A 14,334-nucleotide genomic window follows, 5' to 3' on the forward strand; every position below is an offset into this window, starting at 1 on the left:
ACCTGGTCTGAAACCAAATTGATGATCAGAGATCAAGCCATTGGAGAAGAGGAAAGATTTCATATCTGAAGCAATGATGGATTCCATGACTTTGCTGATAATTGGGAGAAGGCTGATTGGTCTGTAGTTGCTAGGATCTGTTTTGTACATTTGTACACTGTTTTGTACAGTGTTTTGTACACTGTACATGTACATTCATTTTTATGACATTTTCCCCGCGATCCTGAAAGACAAAAAAATAAAATGCACACACAGGAACATTTATTACCCTTTATTTGAAGCACATATGAAAGGTCATGCAAATAAAAACAATGTAGTTGTGCAAACAGTTAGAGAAACAAAAATCATGCCCGGTCTGAAAGACTCGACTTTATGGGGGTGCAGGGGTTTTTTTTTACTTAAAAAAAAAAGAAAACACGTCAAATAATCCAATAGAGATAAATGCTTTTTTTTTTCTTTTTCTTTTTTAGCAAAATAACCTGCCTGACAAATTCCGGGTCAATGATCCATGAATGCGTTCTTGTGATTTATTGAATCACTGCATCTAACTGTTAAGCCGTCCGTCCCTCCATAGTTCAAGATTTTCCTCACTTGTGAGCAAAACTGATGCCAGCGACGTTTCCAGGGCGACATTCATGTTATGACCATTCCAGGGTGACCTGAGAAATGAAGGTCACTCTGGTTCAATCGCGACGTGGAGGGTGACCATCCCCACCAGGTGACCCACACAATACTCGTGTGAAGGACACAACTGTTGTGCAGAACTTACCAGGCTCGTTAACCCTCCGGGGATCTTTGCCTGGCCGAGGGTTAACAAAGACCATCACCGCCGCGCCTCAGCAAAAGCGCCATTTCCTGTGTGTTTTGTATTTTACGGCGATGGCCCCGCTTCACACAGGAGCGACAAAGGCTTCATCGGCTTGAACTGTCACCTGAACCAGGTGGTGTTGAAGTGTTTTGAATTACGTGGTGGCGAGGTCTTTTGAATTATGTGGTGGTGAGGTGTTTTGAATTACGGGGTGGTGTGTTTTGAATTGTGTGGTGGTGAGGTGTTTTGAATTACGTGGTGGTGAGGTGTTTTGAATTATGTGGTGGTGAGTTGTATTGAATTACATGGTGGTGAGGTGTTTTTGAATTGCATGGTGGTGAGGTATTTCGAATTACGTGGTGTTGAAGTGTTTTGAATTATGTGGTGGCGAGGTCTTTTGAATTATGTGGTGGTGAGGTGTTTTGAATTACGGGGTGGTGTGTTTTGAATTGTGTGGTGGTGAGGTGTTTTGAATTACGTGGTGGTGAGGTGTTTTGAATTACGTGGCGGTGAGGTGTTTTTGAATTGCATGGTGGTGAGGTATTTTGAATTACGTGGTGGTGAGGTGTTTTGAATTACGTGGTGGTGAGGTGTTTTGAATTACGTGGTGGTTTGGTGTTTTGAATTGCGTGGGTCTTGGTTGTTCAAAATGTCTTCAAACAAATCAATAACTTCACCCCGAGTTGTGTCAAAAGCAGTATTTTCATTTCGTATCTCAGATACAATTTCCTGTGAGAGAAAATAACAATGTATTAATTTAAAACAAGTTTATTATATGGATAAATCAAGCTCTGTGAATATTTAAAAAAATTTGCTAACTCTTACACGAGTCTCAATCTTATTTTAAAAAACAAAAAACAAACAAACAAACAAACAAATAAACAAACAAACAAAACAAACTTACCTCCATTGATAAGACGTTCGAGTCCAGTTCATCAATTTGAAGGTTGAGCTCCACACAGGTAGTAGGACCCCAAGGTAGGTTGCAATAATCCCACTCAAGCTGTGGACAGCAGTGCATTCTCATGAGAAGCAGGAAGTCTGTTTAAAAAAAGGCTGCGCTGCAACCCTTTATATAAGAATGGTTGGTGCGTGTCATTTCCTGTGGAAATTCCCTGGGCAAGCCTGGGCAAGCCTTAACTGGAGATGATGCAATGTTAGCTCAAGATGGTGATTCTGCTTTTAAGAAAATTCAATTATTACCAAAAAATAAAACACAAATATTCGTTGGGTCTCTGTATGAGTATAATGAAAAATGTGGAGAGTTAATAAGTTAAATGCTGGTGTGAGTCAACAGCTTAATTTTCCCCATTGACTTCAATGTTATATTCCATGTGTTTTAGTAGTTGGGTCGATTGAGGATTTTAATATTTGTAGACAGGCAAAAAGAGGATGAAATCTGGGTGAAAAACAGTGAGTTCGTAAGTTATTTTAGCTCTTTCCCCATTGACTCCAATGTTAAATTTTAAGGTGAGCCCTGAACCCCCCTTTCTTTATGAGTGAGGTGTTTTGAATTACGTGGTGGTGAGGTGTTTTGAATTACGTGGTGGTGAGGTGTTTTGAATTACGTAGTGGTGAGGTGTTTTGAATTACGTGGTGGTGAGGTGTTTTGAATTACGTGGTGGTGAGGTGTTTTGAATTACTTGGTGGTGAGGTGTTTTGAATTACGTGGTGGTGAGGTGTTTTGAATTACATGGTGGTGAGGTGTTTTGAATTATGTGGTGGTGAGGTGTTTTGAATTAAGTGGTGGTGAGGTGTTTTGAATTATGTGGTGGTGAGGTGTTTTGAATTACGTCTCATTTATCCTCCCTCCTGGTATCGTTACTTTTGGAAAGATATATCTTCCCTCCTGGTATCCTCACAGGTGCATGAGATCTCTTTGCGGAGCTTTTAATGGGGAGATAATCGTAAAAAATAACTCACTCCCTTGAGGGATTCACTCGCAATGAGTAAACAAAAATTATTTGGGGAACTTCTCATGGAGGGAGTTTTGGAAAGATTTATCCTCCCTCCTGTTAGCCTCACGGGATGAGGCGATTTCCTTGGTGAGCCTTTAACTGTTGGGGATTGTTTTGTGGAGGGAGTTTTGGAAAGATTTATCCTCCCTCCTGTTGTCTTCATGGGATGAGGAGATTTCTTTGGTGAGCCTTTATCTGTTGGGGATTGTTTTGCGGAGGGAGTTTTGGAAAGATTTATCCTCCCTCCTGTTGTCCTCATGGGATGAGGAGATTTCTTTGGTGAGCCTTTATCTGTTGGGGATTGTTTTGCGGAGGGAGTTTTGGAAAGATTTATCCTCCCTCCTGTTGTCCTCACGGGATGAGGAGATTTCTTTGGTGAGCCTTTATCTGTTGGGGATTGTTTTGCAGAGGGAGTTTTGGAAAGATTTATCCTCCCTCCTGTTAGCCTCACGGGATGAGGAGATTTCCTTGGTGAGCCTTTAACTGTTGGGGATTGTTTTGTGGAGGGAGTTTTGGAAAGATTTATCTTCCCTCCTGTTGTCCTCACGGGATGAGGCGATTTCCTTGGTGAGCCTTTATCTGTTGGGGATTGTTTTGTGGAGGGAGTTTTGGAAAGATTTATCCTCCCTCCTGTTAGCCTCACGGGATGAGGAGATTTCCTTGGTGAGCCTTTAACTGTTGGGGATTGTTTTGTGGAGGGAGTTTTTGAAAGATTTATCTTCCCTCCTGTTGTCCACACGGGATGAGGATATTTCTTTGGTGAGCCTTTATCTGTTGGGGATTGTTTTGTGGAGGGAGTTTTGGAAGGATTTATCTTCCCTCCTGTTGTCCTCATGGGATGAGGAGATTTCTTTGGTGAGCCTTTATCTGTTGGGGATTGTTTTGCGGAGGGAGTTTTGGAAGGATTTATCTTCCCTCCTGGTATTGTTACAGGTTCACAAGACCTCTTTGGAGAGCTTTTCAAGGAACTAGTTGAAGATGGATTTATCTTCCCTCTTGGTGTCGTCACTGGTTCACAATATATCTTTGGGGAGCTTTTTGCGGAGGGACTTTTGGAAAGATTCATCACCTCCCCTGGTGTTGTCATGGGTTCACAAGATCTCTTTGGGGATCTTTTTGTCGAGTTCATTTCAGAAAGATTTATCTTCTCTCCTGTTGTTCTCACGGGATGAGGAGATTTCCTTGGTGAGCCTTTCTCTGGTCCTTTTGATAAATTTTGAATTGACTTTATCGGGAAGTTCTCAACTGACGAAGAGATGTTGCCTTGTTGAGTTGGTATAGAAATAGATATTCCTAGTGGGTTGTTTGTCCCTACTTTCCCTGGTACCGATTCAATCATATGTCGCCGCGTGTTTATACTTTGGGATGAATGAACCGTGATCACTTCCTGGTTGTGCTTGTTTGTGAACCAGGTAGGCAGAGATCCCAGAAAAACATTCTCACTTATCTTTGATCTGTTGCCACATGATATGGAATCTTCCTGGTTCACCGCGGATACATTACCAATCACAGGCATGGCCGACTGGTTCTGCCGAGCTGGGTTCTGTTGCAACTCCACACGTGACTGTGATGTGTGATGCTCTTGCAACTCCGCAATCGGGACAGGAGCATTCACTTCCGGGATCTCGGCATCACTTCTCACTGTGCTTCTTCTCTTCATGGAGTCAGGGCAGTCTGTGAATGAGTTACAACAAAATCATGAGACGGAATGATAATTCCTTCATATAAATTTATCTTGTGATTGGTGTACATTCGTGTTCAATTCCAGGAGCTATAACTTACCAAACTTCTCCATCATCATATTGTAAAGTCGTTGATTCTGGAAGCCAACGAAGATCTGCAACACAAAAAGTATCAGACGACACACGTTAAGAGAGGACCTCATGCCATGTAACATCTTGTCCGATTTCACACAACTTCTGCACAAAGCAAAGGATTAATCAATTTGACTTGTCATGTTTGTTTTATTTTCAGACTCCATTATCTGGCTATTTACTGTGTCCGACACGTCAAGTTGTGTCCGACTTCCGGTAAAATTCATGATGACTTTTCTCCAAACATCCCGATTGTCCACTGCTGTCCGAAGCTCTCGCCGAGACAGCTTGGTTGCGGCCTTTACGCCATCTGCCTTGTCCTAGTACATATAAGGTCTACCTGCCTCTGCTTCCCTCAACCACACCCAAAATAGTTAACTTCTCCAGACGTTCTTTTTCTGCACACATGAGGTGACACTCCATGCATTATATATACTGAAACGCAAAAGAAACTTACCACCTTTGAAACCTTTAAATATCAACAATAACACTGCGTGTAGTAAATGTGTGAACTTATTTGTGGACAATAGTGTCCTCACTGTCAGACAAAACGGTCACGGATGGTCACTTGAACCTTCAATGGTCACTTCATAGCACAGCTGTTGAACAGCCGTTTTGACTGTCAGTGATTAGCCAAGGGGTACGGGATGATTTTAATGAGCTGCACGTGATGTCTTGATATTGGCTTTAAAAAGGCCAGTGCAAAATGGGCATTTTGACCGAAAAATTTGACCATTTTGACCAACTTCAAAAAGATCGAAAACGCAAAAGAAACTTACCACCTTTGAAACCTTTAAATATCAACAATAACACTGCGTGTAGTAAATGTGTGAACTTATTTGTGGACAATAGTGTCCTCACTGTCAGACAAAACGGTCACGGATGGTCACTTGAACCTTCAATGGTCACTTCATAGCACAGCTGTTGAACAGCCGTTTTGACTGTCAGTGATTAGCCAAGGGGTACGGGATGATTTTAATGAGCTGCACGTGATGTCTTGATATTAGCTTTAAAAAGGCCAGTGCAAAATGGGCATTTCAATCAACATGCCACGATTGTCAAGGGATAAACGGCAGCGTGCCCTGGGCATGCTGCAAGGCGGACTGAGCTACCGTGAGGTGGCACGTCGCCTTGGCTGTTCACACCAGACGATATCGGCCCTGGTGGACAGAGACACCCTCCACAACTCTGCAGATGACAGACCTCGATCAGGGAGGCCAAGAGTCACCACTGCAAGGCAGGACAGGCAGATGGTCCGAAGTCACCTGCGGGATCGATTCCGTCCAGCATCCCGCACTGCGGCAGAAACTCCGGGGCATGCAAACCACGGATCTCCAATGATACTGCACGAAGACGACTGCATGACTATGGTCTGACTGCCAGAAGACCATACAGAGGCCCCGTGATGATGGCTGCCCATCGCCGCAACCGACAGAGATGGTGCCAGCAGCATCAGCGGTGGACCTTGGCGCAGTGGAACGAGGTCGCTTTCAGCGATGAGTCAAGGTTCTGTGTGGACAGTCCTGATGGGCGTGAGCGTGTCTGGAGAAGAACTGGCGAGCGATATGCCGATTGTTGCGTGCGTCAAGCCAACAGGTGGGGTGGCCCAAGTGTGATGGTGTGGGCCGCCATATCAGGCCGGTACAGGACGCCACTGGTGGTTGTGGATGGGAATCTTAACGCCCAGCGGTATGTGGATAACATCCTGCGACCTCATCTGCTGCCATTCCTGCTAGACCACCCAGAACTGAGAACCTTTCAGCATGACAATGCTCGTCCCCATGCTGCTCGCTTTACCACTGCATTTCTCCAAGGCGAGAACATCAACACCATGCAGTGGCCTGCGTTCTCCCCTGACCTGAATCCCATAGAGCACCTGTGGGATGAGCTTGGGAGACGCGTAGTTGGCAGGGCCAGGACATGGGCAGAGCTGCTTCAGACATTGAGGACTGAGTGGGACAGAATCCAGCAGCAATCCATCCAAAGACTGGTAGGCAGTATACGCCGACGATGCACTGCCTGTATCCAAAACAATGGTGGCCACACACGCTATTGAAAGGGGACTGACATTGCACCCTGTGCTGTTCTGTACTGTAGAACAAACTGATGAGATGGTGTATCTTGGTCAAAAACTTGACATGTCATCAATAAAATGCCAATGTTTCAATTAGCAATTGTTGGTTTGTTTTATTTTGAACTGTTACAATTTTATTACATTTCAAACAAGTGATAAGTTTATTTTGCGTTTTCGGTCTTTTTGAAGTTGGTCAAAATGGTCAAATTTTTTGGTCAAAATGCCCATTTTGCACTGGCCTTTTTAAAGCCAATATCAAGACATCACGTGCAGCTCATTAAAATCATCCCGTACCCCTTGGCTAATCACTGACAGTCAAAACGGCTGTTCAACAGCTGTGCTATGAAGTGACCATTGAAGGTTCAAGTGACCATCCATGACCGTTTTGTCTGACAGTGAGTACACTATTGTCCACAAATAAGTTCACACATTTACTACATGCAGTGTTATTGTTGATATTTAAAGGTTTCAAAGGTGGTAAGTTTCTTTTGCGTTTCAGTATATATATATATACATATATATATATATATATATATATATATATATATATATATATATATATATATATATATATATATATATATATATATATATATATATATATATATATATATATATATATTGTTACGGATTCGTCACTTCCGTTGTTGTGGTTTTCATCCACTGTAAACATTGTTGGTTCCATGTACTATTATTGTTGTCGTTTAAGGGAAATAGAGATTACTATTTTCAAAAGGTAAAAAAGTTAATGTTTTAAATGAAACCGGAACCGGACGACGACGAAGAGGAAGAGGGGGAAAAGAAGGTGGAGCGAGTGAGTCGGACAAGAAGCCGAGCTGCTTCAAGGTCCTGAGCGAACATTGGCGAGCGAGGGTCACGTGTCAACTTTGGGTTTCCTGGGAAAGGGATTCCTGCAACAGAGTTGTTATCGCTGACAGATAAACCTGCGTGACAGGTTTTGCGGTTGATTCCGAAGAGAATCATCGGAGTGCCGTTACGCCATGAGAATGGGCCGTCGGCCATTTATAATCGCACGCTTTGCGCATCACTCAAGGTTTTTCACTTCGCTTCAACCATTCTCACCGCATCCAGACGTTAATTTGGTGTGTGTGTGTAACGTGGCTTTTGAGTGGGAAATCTGCGGTTCGCCGATTGAGAGCCGTCAAACTTCCATACCTGAAGGTGTGATTTCCCCGTCGCTTCTCGAGGACACCTTCGCCCATCTTTGGCAGTGTAACTGCCAACCCAACGGGATTCTGGTCTCGATACGACATCGTACGGACGATCACTGGAGTGGATCGACCACGGGAACAGTGGTGAGTTTGAGGTGAAGGTGGGAGTGCATCAGGGGTCGGTACTAAGTCCACTACTATTTGTAGCTGTGATGGAGGTGCTGGCTCAGAACGTAAAGGATGGTTTACCATGGGAGTTGTTATATGCAGATGATCTGGTGTTGATTGCAGAAAGTATGGATGGACTGAAGGAAAAGATGAACAAGTGGAAGGAATGTCTGGAGACAAAAGGTCTGAAGGTGAATATCGGAAAGACGAAGGTGATGGCAAGTGGTAAAGCATGTGGTGAGGTGGAAAGAACTGGGAAGTGGCGGTGTGCTGTGTGCAGGAAGGGTGTCAGAGTGAACTCCATTCAATGTACAATGTGCGCTGAGTGGGTTCATCAAAAATGTAGTGGTTTGAGAGGGTCATTAACCAGTGTGGCAGCTACATTCAAATGTAAGGTGTGCACAGAGGGAGCTGCAGATGGAGGAAATGTTGAGTTGGATCTTGAAGACAGCGTGAAACTGGAAGGTGTGAAAACATTTTGCTACCTCGGAGACATGCTGAATGGAGAAGGTGGATCAGACTCGGCAACGGTTGCTGGAGTGAGATGTGCATGGAAGAAGTTTCGGAAACTGAGTGGCGTGCTGACGAGGAGGCGAGTGTCGTTGAAGCTGAAGGAAAAGTTGTATGCTGCATGTGTGAGAAGTGTTATGATTTATGGGAGTGAGACATGGGTAATGAACGTAGAGCAGCAACGAAGGCTGGAACGGGTGGAAATGCGAATGGTTCGGTGGATGTGCGGAGTATCGTTGAGAGAGAGGAAGACAAATGATGAATTGCGAAAGATGATGGGAATAGAGCCTGTGATTGATGCTGTGAAGAGAAACAGGTTGAGATGGTTTGGTCATGTGTTGAGGAAGGATGAAAGTGACTGGTTGAGAAGAGTGATGGAAATGAATGTAGAAGGAAGTAGAGGACGGGGAAGACCGAGAAAGACTTGGCTGAAGATGGTGGAAGAAGAAATGCGGGCAAGGGGGTTAACAAGGGGAGATGCAGAAAATAGGGCAAAATTGAGAAGATTGTCATGGGGACCGCAAGGCTAACCCATGCTCTAGCAGGGAAAATGGCCTTAAAATGCATGTTGTTGTGTTGTTTGTTGTACATTTTACCCACGAGATAGATTGGAAATTGATTGGGAAAAAAATGATTATGCGGAAGCCTACAAGTCTTACCAAAAGGTGTGTGTGAAAGCAACGGTAATCAAGAACCCATTTTGGATATGACTGCATTCAAAAACTTTATACAATCTACGCAATTGACCTGAGTTCTCAAAAGGAAACTATAAAGTCTAATAGAGTGGATACTTCTCTATACAATGAAAGAGAGGAGAGTGAAGAAGTTGATACATATTGTTTGCTTTTGGAAGAAACAGAATTGCAGATTAATACAGATAATGGTGTTATCATTAATATCACATAGATTTTTCTTATAAATAAATGAGTAGGAAAGAACTAACTGGGGTATATATTAATCAAATCAGTCTTAATAAACTATTGTCTTGTATTCAAAATCAAAAGCCTTGTACTATTAGCGTGAATACAATTCAAAGAAAAGGAGACATAAGAATTGATGTTTTGCTCACAAGAGAACAGGTGAAAACACTAAATGATGCTGGCTCACTTAAATTTAAAATATCAAAACCTATGTTGAAGAAATGTTCAATAAAGGAGACAAGAGGAGGATTTCTTCCATTTCTAATTCCTTTATTTGCTGGTTTAAATGTGGCGGGAGCATTGACATGTGGTATTTCAGCAGCGGTAAAAACTGCTAACGAAAGGAAGGCACAACTAAAAGCTCAAAAAGAATTGGAAAGACATAACAAGGAGTTGGAGAAACAAATTAGTGGAAGCGGTGTAATTGTAGATTTTGCTGAAAAGCTTGAAAGCCGACCTGATAAAGCAAGATTGTTAGTTGGAGATATGCTTTATTCTATCGCACAGGCAGGTGTTAAACCAACTAAAAGGGGTAATGGATTATATCTTTCTCATAAATAAATGGATAAATGGTTTAAACAATTTGGAAAGAACACAACGTTAAATATAGAACTTCCTAAATATTGTAAAAAAAACAAAAAATTGATAATGTGGATATTTGTATGAGAGATGAATTAACAAAGTTGTCCAAGAATACAAAGAATATTATTATGAATTTAGACAAACAGAATGGTTCTCATTGGGTTTGTATTCATAATAGTCAGGATGAATATTATTTTGATAGTTATGGTCTACCGCCACCTGTTGAAGGAATAAAATTCTTACAGAATGGTGCTTATCAAACATTTCAAGTACAAGACATTAATTCTAAATGTTGTGGTCAATTGTGTTTATATGTATTATTTCAACTCAATAATATTGAAAATTTTAAATCTAATATAAATGACTTATGTTGGAAAAGGTGGTTCTATCTTTGGAGTATCCTGAGAGTTGGATATTCATTTATCAAATTATTATACAAAGGCACAGGCCGAAAGACAAAAATATAATATAACAAAAAATATTAATATGAAAAATACTTATAAATTAATCGACTATCCAAGCCCCACAGATGCGAATGACTTGGTGAGATTCAGTGATTTAACAAAATATTCGACAGCACTTTATCAAACAAGTGGAATTTACAACCACAACACCTGGACCTATAAGACATACACCTTTCCTTATTAAATTTAACACTCGACTTAAAATTGAATTCTTTAAAGAAGGATGCTTAGTTAATATGAGAATAGAAAAATGGGGGCATGTTATGCCTGATTTGGGGTATAATTGGACTTTTTAAATAAACCTACAAGACCTACACGATTTCAATAATTCTCGTATCAAAGAATATTACACACTTGGTGTGGATAATGAGATATGTGGAGGCATAAATAACAGACAACAAATACACGATTTCAAGAATATTAAATTATATGATGGCGAAGTGATAGTTTATATGACAAGGAAGGAAGGAAATTGAATAAAGATAGAAAGCCGAGGAATACAAACTGATTTAACAATTGGAAGATGGGGTGGTATTACCTGTCATAATATTAATCTCACATATATTTCAGAAACATTAATTTTTTTATACATAAATGGCAGGGAGAAGACTACAAGAGAATTATAATTTTTGTATTCAAGGATACTTACAAGAAAAGGGTGTTAGATATGAAATTCCTTATGAATTAGAACATAGACATGGGAATTTTGTAATTAAGGACTGGCCTTACAGTGATATTGACAAACCCTCAAATGAAGATTTGATTAAAATCTATATATATAAAACACAGTGTGTGTGTGTGTGTGTGTGTGTGTGTGTGTGTGTGTGTGTGTGTGTGTGTGTGTGTAATGTTACCGATAGACTCCTAAACGGAGAGGCTTACGTGCTTGATATTTGACATAGACATGGCCATTGAGCGTGGGACGAACATGCCGAACTCAAAATATTTGACGATCCATATTTTTTATTCATATTTACCTCAGCGCATTTCAGCGCACGGAATCAACGGAATCAGAGCAGGTGGGCGCTGATTCGCTCAGAGCGATCACGTGATGACGCTATGACGCTATGAACGCTATGACGCTATGAATGATATGACGCTATGAAAAAAAAAATCGCTATGACGCTATGAAACGCTATGACGCTATGAACGATATGACGCTATGAAGCTATGAAACGCTATGAACGCTATGATGCTATGACGCTATGACACTATGAAAAAAAAAATCGCTCGCTTTGCCAAGGGGCTCGCTCCTCCCCCCCCCCCCCTGTTCCCCGGCCCTCCCCCTCCCCTCCCCCGCCCGGCAATGCCAGGTACTTCTGCTAGTATGAAATAAAAATCAACTTCTAAAAGTTATGAAATAGAAAACTCTTCTAGAAATCGTCAACAAATCTTAATGGTATTCTATTATGAGAAAAATAATTACAGATACAAGAATATCTCAAAATCCAGATGAATATATGCATGATATTCTATGGGGCTCAAACTCAAGGGCAGCAAGGGATGAGAAAGGAGTTGATGAAGAGAAGGAGGAGAGGGAGAAAAAGGAGAAGGAGGCAAGGGAAAAAAAGGAGAGGGAGGAAAGGGAGAAGGAGGCAAGGGAAAAAAAGGAGAAGGAGGAGAGGGAGAAAAGAGAGAGGGAAGAGAGTGAGAAAAAGAAGAGAGAGGAGAGGGAGAAAAGAGAGAGGGAGGAAAGGGAGCAAAAGGAGAAGGAGGAGAGGGAGAAAGTAGAGAAAAGGTTGAAAGAGGAGAGGGAGAAAAGAGAGAAGGAGGCAAGGGTGAAAAGACTCAAGGTACTGGGAAACAAATGCCCACGCACTGAGGAGGAAAATAAAGATGGCAAAGTCCACTGAAAATATTACTAGACGGCACCAATATCAGGGGGGAGATTTAAATGAGAAAGTGGGGATAAAGAAGGAAAAGATTATGTGGTAATCTTTTGGCAAAGTAATTATGTGGTAAAGAAGTGGGAAACAAGCACATGATCAGAACAAACAAACAAACAAACAACAAAAAAAGAACTAAATAAATAAATATATAAACAAATAAATAAATATACAAACAAATAAAAAAAAATTTTTGTTTGTTTTGTAAAATAAAATATTTAAAATAAAATATTACCTCCATTGATGAGAGGTTTGAATCAGGTTCATCAAGGTGAAGGTTGAGCTCAACACAGGGAGAGTCTCCAAGATAGACCCCACAGGTATAGTCTCCAAAATGAAACCAGTTTTCAGAGTCTCCAAGGTTTAACTCTTTGGCTGGGTCATCAAGGTAGAACTCGTTCTGTGGGTCTTGGTTGTTCAAAATGTCTTCAAACAAATCAATAGCTTCACCACAAGTTGTGTTGAGAGCAGCATTTTCATTTTGTATCACAGATACATTTTCCTGTGAGAGAAAATAACAATGTATTAATTTAAAACAAGTTTATTATATGGATAAATCAAGCTCTGTGAATATTAAAAGAAACGTTGCTAACTCTTACATGAGTCTCAATCTTATAATAACAAAAAAAAAAAGTTAAGTAAATAAATAATTACACAAATAAATAAACAAACAAACAAACAAACAAACAAACTTACCTCCATTGATAAGAGGTTCGAGTCCAGTTCATCAATTTGAAGGTTGAGCTCCACACAGGTAGTCGGACCCCGAGGTAGGCCGCAGTCATCCCACTCATCCATTCTCAAGAGAAGAAGGAAGTCTGTTCACAAAAAGCCTGTGATGGAACCCTTTACATAACAATGGTTGGTGCGTGTCATTTCCTTAACTGTAAATGCTGCAATGTTAGCTCAAGATGGTGATTTTGCTTTTAAGAAAATGAAGTTATAACCTAAAAATGAAACACAAATATTCATTGGGTCTCTGTATGAGTAAAATGAAAATGGGGAGAGTTAATCAGTAAAAATGCAGGTGTGAGTCAATAGCTTAATTTTCCCCATTGACTACAATGTTATATTTGATGTGTTTTAGTAGTTGGGTCGATTGAGGATTTCATATTTGTAAATGGGCAAAAAGAGGGTGAAATCTGGGTGAAAAACAGTGTTCGTTTAGGGAATGTAGGATGGAATTTTAGGATGGAAATGAGTTTATGGAATGTCGGAAGAATGAACTGCAAGAGATGGAATTTTTGTTTGGAATGAATAGATTTGGTGAGCGAGTCGAAAGCAATATTTCAAAGAAGAAGAAGAAAAAAGTGTTATAATATACGGCAGAATACAGCACTTGAGGGGAAAGTTGTGTGAGGTAGCACTGTGAGGCAGACTGTATTTAACTGACTTTCTCCCATTAACCTGGTCCGTCCAGTCGTGGACGCAGGTTTTCACTCCATGGAGACCCCCAGATAAGGAGCTGCTTAGTGGGAAGAATCTCCCTTTTCGGACAATACTACAAATGACATTCCATTCCCTGATTTTCTGGAGCAAAATTATTTCATTATTTTATACCTGGATCGGGATTAGAGTGGTTGAGTATGTACGAGGAGAACTGTGCTCAATTTCCCCCAATAAGAGAGGAATTGCAGTCCAGCGTGATCCTTCAGGCCAAAATGGAATTCCATTGCTATGGAACACCCTTTGGGAATACGGGTTCCACGGCATTGACTGTCCACTGGATATCAGACAGAAGGTAGATCACATATGTGACCACTGCAATTTTCTGCCAGAATGAACAGTTTACATTTTGTATCCACTGGTAGGTCAAATCTAGATAAGGACCTGCACCAAAATCTCATGGGCTTGTTCTTAGCGCTTACCCAACTCATAAATTCTCACTGGTACCTATTGTTTTTACTTCCTGAGAGTGGTTTCATTGAAATTCGTCAATCACTTCTTAAGTTATGACACGACAAACAAACAGACAGAC

The 14,334-nt window shown here is 41.0% G+C and overlaps 1 long non-coding RNA gene across 1 annotated transcript; it reads right to left on the bottom strand.

Moving 5' to 3' along the window:
- Positions 1-256: 256 nt before the first annotated feature.
- On the bottom strand, positions 257-13,099 carry LOC144892079 (uncharacterized). The gene is made up of 2 exons (XR_013623387.1): positions 13,053-13,099; positions 257-1,537 (listed from the first exon to the last, which is right to left on the bottom strand). It is a non-coding gene; the product is annotated as an uncharacterized LOC144892079 (long non-coding RNA).
- Between the last annotated feature and the right edge of the window lie 1,235 nt (positions 13,100-14,334).

Source organism: Myxine glutinosa, chromosome 5 (assembly GCF_964187855.1).
Source record: "Myxine glutinosa chromosome 5, kmMyxGlut1.1, whole genome shotgun sequence".
Taxonomy (NCBI): Eukaryota; Metazoa; Chordata; class Myxini; order Myxiniformes; family Myxinidae; genus Myxine; species Myxine glutinosa.